The 11,642-nt window shown below is 51.4% G+C and overlaps 1 non-coding gene across 1 annotated transcript; it reads left to right on the top strand.

The window, feature by feature from the left end:
- The first annotated feature begins 6,232 nt into the window (after positions 1 to 6,232).
- TRNAR-UCG lies at positions 6,233 to 6,317 on the top strand. The gene has a single exon. It is a non-coding gene; the product is annotated as a tRNA-Arg (tRNA).
- Positions 6,318 to 11,642: the final 5,325 nt, after the last annotated feature.

The raw sequence follows: 11,642 nt of genomic DNA, 5'->3' as shown, positions 1-11,642 counted from the left end.
CTCTCCCTCTACCCTGTTCCCCCATTCTCTCTCTCTCTTTCTCTCTCTCTCTCAAAAACAAACATCCCCCTCCCCCCCAAAACAAAAACCACAAAAGGACAATAGCATTGAGGATGTAAGGTCTTTTCTAGTTAGGAAAGGCTACGACGTAGGTGAATAAAATGAGCACAATTTTAGTGCCTTAGAGACGACGACCAAGATTACCAATACCTGCAGCTGTACCCTGAGCTCTTTGTAAGGAACTGTCTACAATCTTTTGTATCTTGTACATAGTACCTAGAACAATGTCTTACACGTAAGTATCAGATGTTTGGTTGAACATTCTTTTTAAAATCATTTAAGCGGAATGATGTAAATTGTAGTTGGATCCTAGTGCCTTCATGTACTAGCTGTGTGACCTCCCCCCCCCCCCCCATTAAGTTATTTAACTTCTCTGTGTCAGTTCCTATAGTATCGGCTCACGTGGTTGTCTTAAATGCGTTAAGACATGTAGGGGGGTTAACAAGAGCACATTGTAAACATGGCAGGTGAACAAATATTGGCAAAAATAATCATAAGAATCATTATCATAAAAATCCTCAAATTCTCACACCACCCTTGCAAATTTTATTGGTTGTGTCAGCTCAGAAACCAGCATGATTGGGAATGAGCAGCTTCCTCGGAAAGTCTGAAATTGTTAACTTTTGGCCCAGCTCTCAAATTGTCACGGTTTGAGCCAGCCCCTTATCTCCCAGGACCCTTTCTGCAAGGGGCCGGCAACTAGAGGATAGGCGCTCTTTCTGCATATTATTCACCCTGGTCTCCTAGTGGTTCTCTGCCGCTGCCTCTCTGACTACTTAGGGTCACAAAGGATGACGAGTCCGTAAACACAGTTAACAGAGAGGAACAGGTGTCTCTACCTGGCTGCAGTTTGAACTGATCCATTGACTAATGTTTATGCCCCGGCAGACCTCAACAGTCTTTACGTGAAGAATCTCCTTACTGGCCTCAAACTCAAACAGGAAGATTTGGGTTTGGTAAAAAACAAATCTTGGGAAGCCTCTAACAATTACTGGGTCCAGATGAATAAGTTTTGCATTGGCAACCTCCTTGGGTGGTAGAAGCTGGGGAGATGGGGACGGTTTGAGACCCCTTGCCCAGCACCCTCAAGGTCCCCGTCCTCTACGCCTTCACCGTGGCACCCCGCCGCCTTCTCCAGACAGGCTTCCACGAGGTGGGGGTCCTTGTTTCTGAGACACACACAGCACGAGCTTTCAGAAAGCGTGGGGGTGGAGACACTTGGGCATAGTCTGAGGAGTCAAGGCAGGTTGTGACCTCTCTTGAATTTCCACTTGCTCAAGGCCCTCTTTGTCCACTGCCCCCGCCTCCCTGCTTCCCCATCTCTGTAGCCGTTCCATAGGCCTGGGACAAGTTCTGTTCTAAATCCTGCGCTCTCCCCTCTGCTCTTGCTGTGACACCGCCACACCGTTGTTTCTTCCCTTTCAAAGAAGAGAAAAGGAACTCCTCAGGTTAATTTTTCCTTCCGAGAAACCCTTCCCGGATTGGTGTGTGCATTTGCTTGTGTACGTGTGTTTCTTCTTTGCCCGGCTTGCTCTCTTTTATGGTTCCCGTTTTTATTTGTGCCCTTAAATTCTCTACATCCCAAACTGATCTGGCCGTGTGTATCCTACAGATGCTTTCCTCTCTACCCTTGTAGGGGATTAACACGGCAGATCTGTCACTGCAGTAGATGCCATCTATGTGTCGTGAGCATGTTTGTTCTTCTCGGTGTGTTGGTGTTAGATTGCAGGCCTTCAGAAGCCAGAGCTGCGGTAGACGTCACGGTGCCCAGAGCAGTTCTGTGTCATCGCTTGAAATGCCTGGTGACGGTAATCTTTGCCAACACACGGGCTGGGGTGCTGCCGGGACTAGCTTCTTCCCACCTTCCCTTAATCTCCTCTAGGTCTCCCAGTAAAAACTAGGCGGCCTCTTTCCCCCCCAAAGGGCGTTCTCGCTGAACTTGGATACGGAAGGCCTGAGTTTCAGTCCCAGTTCTGCCCTTTGCTAACCGGGTCCTCTGACAAGCCGCTAAACGAGTCCTGGCCTCCTCGTCTGTAAAAGGGACGCTGTTGATGTCCTTGATGAGGACAGAGTGTGATGGCAGCTGCACATTCGCACGCTGTAAACTCGTTTTTACATTTATTTTTTGAGAGACAGCACAAGTCGGGGCGGGGCAGAGAGAGAAGGAGACACACAATCCGAAGCAGGCTCCAGGCTCCGAGCTGTCAGCACAGAGCCCGACGCGGGGCTCGAACTCACGAACCGCGAGATCAGGACCTGAGCTGAAGTCGGACGCTCAACCGACTGAGCCCCCCAGGCGCCCCCGTACACTCTAAACTCTTTCCGAAGGTCATGGACCGTGATGCCTCTTGCTACCAGCCCCAGACCCCGCACTGTTCTTGGTATCCGGAACTTGAACTAGACAGCCATAATCACCTCATTTCACAAACCTCAAGTGAACTTAATGCTTCAGACCTGGGTGGCAATCTAACGGAAAAGAATTTTGCTTTGAGAATTTGGGTTCTTGAGTTTCTCATCCAGGCACGATATTTTTTGTCAGGCTTGCCTTGAGACAGTCCATTTCAGTCACTCTGAGCCTCAGTATCAGTATCCCCACCCGTAAAATGACCACGACAAGAAGTTTCAGAAAGAAAAATACTATACTGTTAGAACGTTATTTATATCAATAGAGCCAAAAGCTGGAGGGTGTGCATGGAATAAACTTACTTCCTCTCTTTGTGACTCAGGTTCCCTTTCAGTAAAGTGAAGACAAGTGATTATGAAAGAATAAACTTCGGCTATGGATTATTTGTATTTTACCACATTGGACTCCAGCAGATCATAAGATTTTCGTGTTTTGGTTTATTTTTCCCATCAACCTAGGGTTGTTGTAAAGATAGAGGAGTTAATGTCAGTAACATGAGTGGGGATCCCCAGATTAAAGGTTAAGTGAGCCCAAAGGAGAAGTAACTTGGCCCAGAGTCCCAGCTCAGCCAGGAGGGGCAAAGCCTGTGTGTTTGTTTAGCAGTGACTCGGGGACTCAAGGACTCTCCCCGACTCCACATCTATCACAGTCCATAAATACCCCTTCCTCTCATTTCCCCTTTTCAGGTCTTGGTTCCCCCATCTCAGATCAGCACGCGGGAGACGGTAGTGAGAGATCACGAAGGAACGGAACAGGAGAACAGGATTGACGTGAGGAACCAGCCACTCAGGCTATCTTGACTTTTTTCTTTTTCTTTTTCCCGGCAGCCGGGGACAAAGGTTCCCCTAACCAAATGTACGATTGCCAGAATCTAGATCGTTCTGAAAATTCGCTTCACCCAGGAAGCCCACTGAAGTTAACTGGAGCAGAGGGCTAGCTCCTGATCTTGACCCACCCAGGGCACACTTCCCAAGGTCCTTGCGTACCTAGTCCCCTCTCCTGCAAGCCTGAAACCTTGCCCTGTTTGCTACGTGAACCTTTTTGCTATCTTTTGTATTTGTTCACTGTTCGTGTCCGGCTCTTACTGTATACTCTTTACATCATTTGTTGTCCTAAGAGGGCAGACACTGTGTCTATCTAATTCTCATTACACAATGGCAATAAACCAGATAATCGCTGTAACAGAGACTTGGGATCATAGTCTAGCAAACGCCCGTACTAATTGCGGCAAACAATGGAACGAGGCCTCGACTCAACGTTAATTAAAAGGCAATCATCTTAAAAACACTTTTGAAAAGCTTCCCTTTAAGAATTGCCCACATATTTTCGGATGTGTAGAATCTTAGAGATGGACTGAATGTCAGAGGTCATCACCCCATCCCCTCGCTATCAGCCTCTGCCTGGACCCTTACTACTTTGTAGCTCACCACTTTGCCTAGCACCTAGTCAACCTAGTTTTCTTATTGTAAAACATATCAGACCTGCAGAAGAGTATATGGAAATCTACGTGTCCGTTGAAACACCATAATAAAACAAAGGTGCTTAAGTACCTACCATGCAGGGAAAGAAGCTACCACACCCTGGGATTTTCTTTGCTTCTCCCGTTTTCATCCACGTTCAGCGTTTGGATCACCCTAGCTGTGGAAGGCTCTTCCTTATATGGAGCTGAAATGTGTCGCCCTGACATGACTACCCATGACTCCTAGCTCTGGGCGCTGGGGCTGTGCAGATTAAGTGGAATGTTTCTTCCATGTGACAACCCACCAGTTCTTTGAAGGCAAGTATTATGCCTTTTGTAAGGAATTAACTGGAAGAAACATCCTTATTTCCTTTCCTCTTCAAATGTGGCTTCAGTAACTAAACACAGCCCTCCTCTGATTAGCAAAGTATGGAGTGGGGCTGTTCTCTCTTTGTTTGGACACTCTCACTCCCTCTCTTTTCTCCCTTTCTCTCTCTCCCTCCTCTCTCCCTCTCTCCCTCTCCCTCCACCCCCCACCTTAAAATGGCCTTGGATAAGATTGACCGTTTCAGAGGCCATAGCGTACTGCTGAGTAGATAGTCAAAATCTCTATGGCTTTCTTACGAGAACTGTCCAGGTCTTCTGTTAAGTCGTCTCGAAGTCTAAATGCCAGAGTTTACATGAATTACATTACTTCTTGTCAACCTTATATGGTTGGTTTTGATCTGTTATTCATTCCAGCCTCCTGTCTATATCATCTGGATTTATTGGAATATATTATTGTATGATGTCCTGGTGGAGAGACTCTACTTAGAGCAAGCATGAGGCAGACTTCTGCAGAATGCATTAAAACGTCGACGTGAACCTACTCCAAACACAATCAAATATTTTCTGACGGGTTCAGAAGTCACTGCAGGATCCCGTAGTGTGTCCTCAATTATCGTACCTTTGATCTGCAGGATGCCAGTTAGTGGCGTTGGAGGTGATGGGATTCCAAATAGCAGAGCGCTTAGTGCCGGGGACTCTGGTAGAGAGTTAAAGCCGCTGTGGAAAGGAAGAACATCAAAGGAAAAGTACTTGTTATGCTGGCCGCAGGGAGAGGGGAGTGGGGGTTCGTGTCAAGTAGTTGGACATCGTAAGGAACTGGAAATCTATCATATTTTGGCATCAATTAAGAAGGCGGAACTTCTCGATGCATGTGCCGCCAGGACATTTTTGTCTGAACAATAGACTCTTGCAATGGGCTGGGTTAATGCGCTTGCAAGAATGCCTCAACACCAGGTTCCTTGGCACAATTAAACAAACCAAAACGAAGCACCGTCATTATAAAAACAAGTCTTGATTTTGCAGCAGGAGTCTGGGCTGCTAATATTTGAAGGAGAGAAGAAAAACTCGAAACGCGGAGGGAAAACAGCCTGGCGTGCACGTCCTCCTCCTGGCTGTTGGGAAAACACCCCGGGCGCAGAGAAGGGCGCTGGAGACGCGCAAACACACACGCGCAAGTGCCGTCTTGTCCGGCTTCGACGCTGTGCAGACCGAGCCCTCTCCTGCCCCTACATGCCATGCTGGTCCCGAACCGGGTTACTTTCTCTCAAGTTCCTCGTGGAAAATATTTTGCCCTGAGACGCTAATTGAGCCCGAACGTTTTAATTGAACCTCGTTACTTGAGCCCTGTGAAGGAGGTGTGGGTCCCCCGGGTCTGCAAAGGGTGGGAGGGGACAGCTCTGGGCGACTCGGTGGCCTCTGGGCGCGACACGCCCCGCCTCTGGGAGCCCGGTTGCTTGTGGCAACTTTCTGCGTCCCTGGTCCTCATTTATTTCACGTACTTCACGCCTTGGCCAACGGAGGCCTTCACCTGGATGCAGAGAGGGAAGTAGCAATTACATGGGAGACACGAGAGGCTCTCTACCGTTGGGGAGGCCAGAATTTGGGGAACCTCCACCCGATCAGCCACGTACCCCCACAGCTGATGCCGTTCATTAGTTAGGTGCTCGGTTCTTCCCTATTCTGCGGAACACGAAAGGTCAGACACGTGGAACAGTGGAGCAGTCTGTTCTGTGGAACAGAACTGGCGTCCGGTGGCCAGCACGCTTTGTGCAGCCCGGTGGTAGCTGGCTTTGTGCAGCCCGGTGGTATTCCTCCCGGGACTGCGCCGAGCCAGAGTCCCAGCCACTCACAACAGCTCAGCTGCTCAGGTTGCTGGCATTGCCTCACTTCTCGGATGAAATAGCTCTGACATCGTGGGCCTGTTGGCCGAGATCGCGAGGACCGTTCTTTACCAGTGGAATAAAAATAGGTGATGTAGGGGCGCCTGGGTGGCTCAGTCGGTTGAGCGTCCGACTTCGGCTCAGGTCGTGATCTCGCGGTCCGTGGGTTCGAGCCCCACGTCGGGCTCTGTGCTGACGGCTCAGAGCCCGGAGCCTGCTTCAGATTCTGTGTCTCCCTCTCTCTGCCCCTCCCCTGCATACAGTCTGTCTCTCTCTCTGTCTCTCTCAAAAATAAATAAACATTAAAAAAAATAGGTGCTATAAATGCCTGACGCGATAGCCCCTTTACAAGTGCTGACAGAGCAGAATGCATGCCTGGTTCTGGAAGACATTTTGTCCAGAAAATATGGTAACTCTTGAAATTTGTATGACAATATTTTTTCAAAGAGTTTTTAAAATGTATTTATTTTAAGAGAGACAGAGCGTGCGCGGGGGAGGGCAAGAGAGAGAGGGAGAGAGAGAATCCCAAGCAGCCTCTGTGTCGTCGGCACAGAGCACGACGTGGGGGCTTGAACCCACAAACCGTGAGCCGAAGTCAAGAGTTGGTCGCTTAACCGACTGAGTCACCCAGATGCCCCTTTCCAAAGCATTTTTTTTTTTTTTTTTAGTAATCCCTATGCACAATGCGGGTCTTGAACTCACGACCCCGAGACCGAGCGTCTCACGCTCTACCAATTGAGCCAGCTGGGTGCCCCAGTTTTCGTACTTTAATTTTCATGTATCCATTATTCGTTCCACATCAAGTCCTGCTTCAGGTGCCAGCACACACACTCTGCCAGACTCGGGAGGGACGCGGCTCGCCGAGCTTGGTTTCCTCTGACTGTAGAAACAGTTCCGTTAGCAATACTCCCTACAGTCTTTCAAAGGTGCGAACCACAGGCTATGTAAGGCGAGCGTAGGGACAGAGTTTAAGATCCTAATCGAGTGTCACATAAACAGGCTCAGCTGGTTCATTAAATTCTACGTGGTCATTGCTTCAATAGATACTGGCTGAGCACCTGTTGTGAACCAGGCACTGTGCTAGGCATTAAGGGCACACAGATGATCGCAACCCCGGTTTCTGTGTCAAAGGGCTGAGAACCCAACGGGAGAGGTGGACGCGTGAGCAGGCAGCTCGAAGCGGTGTGGCACAAGGTGCCAGAGCCCGGCAGCCTGCCCCACACGGTGCTTCCCGACACTTTCCTTCCGGCTGGCAGAGCTCTCTTCCCGTTACAAAGTGCAAATGATTTCCTAGGTTCCCTTGTAACTAGGAAAAGGGCATGTTACCAAATCCTGCCCTGTAAATTTACTGGAAGGATTCTGGCAAAGATTTTCCCTTGAAGAGAGAGATTCCCAGAGAGGGATTTCCGACCCTGCCTCTCCCACTGTTAGGACTGAATTGTCCCCCCTCTCCCCCCCTCCTTATGTGGAAGTCATAACTCCCAGAACCTCAGAACGTGACCATGACTGTAGTTGGAGATAGGGTGTCTACAGAGGGAAGTAAATTACAATGAGGCCTTTAGGGCCAAGAGACTTGCAGACACGCTAACTTAGAGCCTTGGCATCACTGGATCAACTCTGGAACCATCCGCTGTCGCGTTTGTCGTGAAGAGACAGTAAAGCCCCTGGTGTCCAAGCTGCGTTAGATGTGGGAGTCCTGAACCACGAGCATCCTGACTGATGACGCAAGGACGGAGGCCGTGTCGTACGGAGGTGGGTATGGCAGGGACACCCCGAAGAAGTGTCCAGTAGCAACTCAGCCTGGGTTTTTAAAGACACGTAGAGGGTGCCTGGGTGGCTCAGTCAGTTAAGCACCTGACTCTTGGTTTCGGCTCGAGTCATGACCTCACGGCTTCGCGGGTTCGAGCCTCACGTCGGGTTCTGCGCTGGCAGCGTGGATGGAACCCGCCTGGGATTCTCTCCCTCCCTCCCTCTCTCTGCCCTTCCCCCACTCATGCTGGCTCTGTCTCTCCCAAAATAAATAAGCTTGATTACAAAAACCAAAAAAGTAAAGATACGCAGAAAGTCATCAAGTGAGAGGCTGGACAAAGGGCGTTTCAGAAACGCAGGGTCACCCCAAGAGCAGAAGCCACCAGCTTTGCGAGAGACATGAGGTAGCTATGAGTCTTTGGTGTCGTGGGAGGGGGTGGGCAGGGCTTGGGTGGAGGAGTGAGGCCTTGACCCCCTATGAAGGGTGTGCCTTCCCTCTGGGAGAGCCTGACTGTTCCCTCCGGGAGAGTTTGCTGTTCCTTCTGTGGCCTTGGCCAGACTGCCATGAGCAGAGGCAGGGATCCCAATCAGGAGTTTCAGGAGAGCTCAGGAGAGAGGAGGGAGCAGAATTCAGGTGGAATAGAGAGGGGGAGGGAAAACTGACAGCAGGAAGTTGAACTGTATCCCAAATGCCAAACGTTGTCCCTTTGTGTCACCTTTTATGAAAAATCTAAAAAAGGACCGCGTACTTCCCTGTCTTTTTTCAACAGAGTTGGCTAGATTTCAAGTAGCCTTTTCTTGCTGACTCATGGTCGTCACTAGGGAAGAGAGGCGTCACGGCACAGGAGAAGGGTGTGCTAGACATCGCAAGATCTGCCTTTACTCCCAGCCCCACGCTCGCTAACCCGTGTGGTCAGGGAAAAGGTCACTTCGCCTCTCTACTTCTCTTCTCCTTGGCCACCTACTTCACAGGCTTGCTGCGGGCATAGACTCAGAGAATCCGTGTGGAAGGGCTGGGCCAGCCACCAGACACCGTCTTCGGAGGCATTGTGACCCTTTTTCTGGAGCCAAGCGGCCTATGACACAACGCCGCGTCCGCCCTCGACTCCTACTGTCTTTTGCTGTTGGGTTGTTGGCTTTCTCTTCCCCGACCAGACGCTCGCCTCGCTAGAAGGCCTTTTGCCCACGCCCCACCTTGACCTCCCCGGACCACGGGCTGGGAAATCAGAGGCCAGCCTCTGAATACTTTGTCCGGCGTGGCTCAGTAAGTAAGGCTCTGTGTGGAGGCCTGAGCACCTGGCTTTGGTTCAAGAGCTTTGTGTCAGCTATTTTGGGGGCCTAAACGCCTTGTCCACGTCTGGATTGGCTGCTGCGTTCCGCAGAACCGAGCTCGCTGGGGCCGGGCCTCCGGGGTGCTGGGACGACCGAATGAGGTGTCCAGTGTTCATCCGTCCTGCTCAGTCGGTTCTCTTTGTCTGTCGTGAGGCCGGGTGCGGATTTATCCCCACCACGGATGCACCATGACGCGGAATCGGTCCCAAACCACGGCTGCAGCTGCTCCTTGGATTTCCTTCTTGAAGGATTTAGGGTCCCCGAGTTCCTTCCTTACCGCCTTTGCCATCTAAGGGGTCCTTGATCAGCACGTTGAGGGGCTTGCAGCCTCTCCCACTGACAGGGAACTTGGGATGTAAGGCCCAGGCATGGGACGTGGGTGGTCTGTTGAAATAGAGAATTCAGTGAGTCGGTGTATGGAGAGTGTTCAACGCCTGGTGCTCGTAGCTTAGGTGTGTTTGCATCATCTGAGTCTCAGTTTCCTCACCTGGAGTGCGCGGCCAACGCCTCGTTGCAAGGAGCCACCGTCATGAAGCTTCTAAAGCCCTTAGCACAGACCCTGGTGTGAAGTCTGCCCACGAAACGGAAGGGGGTGATGCCGGTCTGAGAAACTAGTCCTGGGAGACAGTGAGGCCGAGGGGCACAGAGTCTGAGCTCCTTAGGACAGAAGGGGAGCACGGGAGCTGTTAGGACACAGGGAGGGGTGTTCAGAGAGGAGGGCTCGGTGTCTGTGTCGGGCGGGCTCGAGACCACAGTCTGGATTTCGAATCATCCAGTGAGGTAACTCCTGGGATCTGGGCAGGTTGGGTTCAGGGTGCAGAGAAGAAACATCCGGGAGGCTGAGGTGTTTGGGGACCATGGCCAAGTCTGAAGGTTTCACTTTGTATCAAGGAGCTCTCTGTGGCCTTTTGCATGCTGGGTGTCCTCCCCTACATCTTTCCTGCCTGGTCCCCATCAGGTTGCCCTGTGTGCCCGATTGCAGACGGCCGAGCGTTCTCCCATGCTCCTCTCTGCGGAGGTGGGAGCTATTTCCGTCGCTCCTGAATCTCGGCTGGTCTTTGGCTGCTCTGACCGACAAAGGACAGCCGTAGCGACTCGGAGTGAGTCCTGGCTGAGCCTTCAAGAGGCTTTGCAGCTTCTACCTGTTTCTCTCGTGGCCCAGAGCCACCGCCCGCCAGAGACCCCAGACTGCACGGACAGGGACAGGCACCAGCCTTTCCCCCATCTCAGGCAAGACACCACACACATGAGGGAAGTCATCTTGGACCCCCCAGCCTAGCTGAGCCACCAGCTGAAACCACCGGGTAACTCCAGTCTGAGCAACAGGAAGCACAAGAATTGCCCCGCCGGGTCCTGTCCAAACTCCTGACCCACAAAATCATCCAATATAGTAAAACAGCTCTTGTCTTAGGCGGCTAAATTTTGGGGTGGTTTCCTACGCAGCAATAGAAAACAGAACCAAAGAAAATAAGGCTTATTTGCAATGTTTTGAACGGGAACAAGGAGTTTCAGGGGTCAGAAGGACTCCTCATGGTGTCTCCATCAAAGTATTCCCAGAGATAACGATTAGCATATGGCAGGCTGTCAACCCCATCATTGTTGCTAATCATGGACTGAAGCTCACTGACCAGAGAGAGCCGATGATGGATTCGTCTCATGCCTGCTACTCAAGTGATCTCGTGTGTAGACGGCAGAATTTGGGAGAGAATCAGGGCATATTTGGGAGAGGAGGCCTGCCCCTCGCCTCCCACTGAATATGGGAAGAGGGTGGAAGGCATCTGGGCAGAAAGGACGGGACTCAGTTTCCAGAACTCGCCAGCTCTGTTTTCCTTCAGTCCTAAGCGGACAAATACAAACTCGGCCCTCGGAGGGCCAGCCGTAGGCACAGCCTGGGATTGGTGGGGACCACTCCATCCCCGCACTCAGAACCCCAAATCGCGGACGGCTGAGTCACGGAGAAGTTCTGTGCTCGGGTCACCCAGCACGTCGGTGGGAGAGCTGGACGTGGGGTCCTGGCTCTCCTGGGCTCTCTTCCAGGGGGATTTTCTAGGCACTATGATGCTTCCTTCACTCCCGTTGGGAGCACAGGAGCACACTTCAGTAATAATCATCCGGCAATTTTCTAGAACCCTGATTCCCAGAGGGTCAGCCCTCTTTTCTAAGCGTTACCTTCCGTCACTCTGAGGAGGTAGGTGCGGCGGGCGTTGGTCCTTGGTTCGCCGTCTTTGACAGGCAGTGGGCTTGCACGGAACTCAGAGCTCAGCAAGAGGCGGCTGGGGGCCGTGGGGAGAATTTCGAAGGGGTCAGTCCAGTCCTGGGATATGGCATCTGCTTCCTCCGAGTGGGTGGGGGGAGGCAGGGAGCCGTGAGTAAGCAGGCTCAGCAATTAGAGTGTAGTGTCGCTCCTGGAACCGGGCAGGGAAGGAGGGCA

Source organism: Felis catus, chromosome F1 (assembly GCF_018350175.1).
Source record: "Felis catus isolate Fca126 chromosome F1, F.catus_Fca126_mat1.0, whole genome shotgun sequence".
NCBI classification, from domain to species: Eukaryota; Metazoa; Chordata; class Mammalia; order Carnivora; family Felidae; genus Felis; species Felis catus.
The sequence above is the reverse complement of the archived record's forward strand: the minus strand, read 5'-3'. Positions and strand labels throughout refer to the sequence as shown.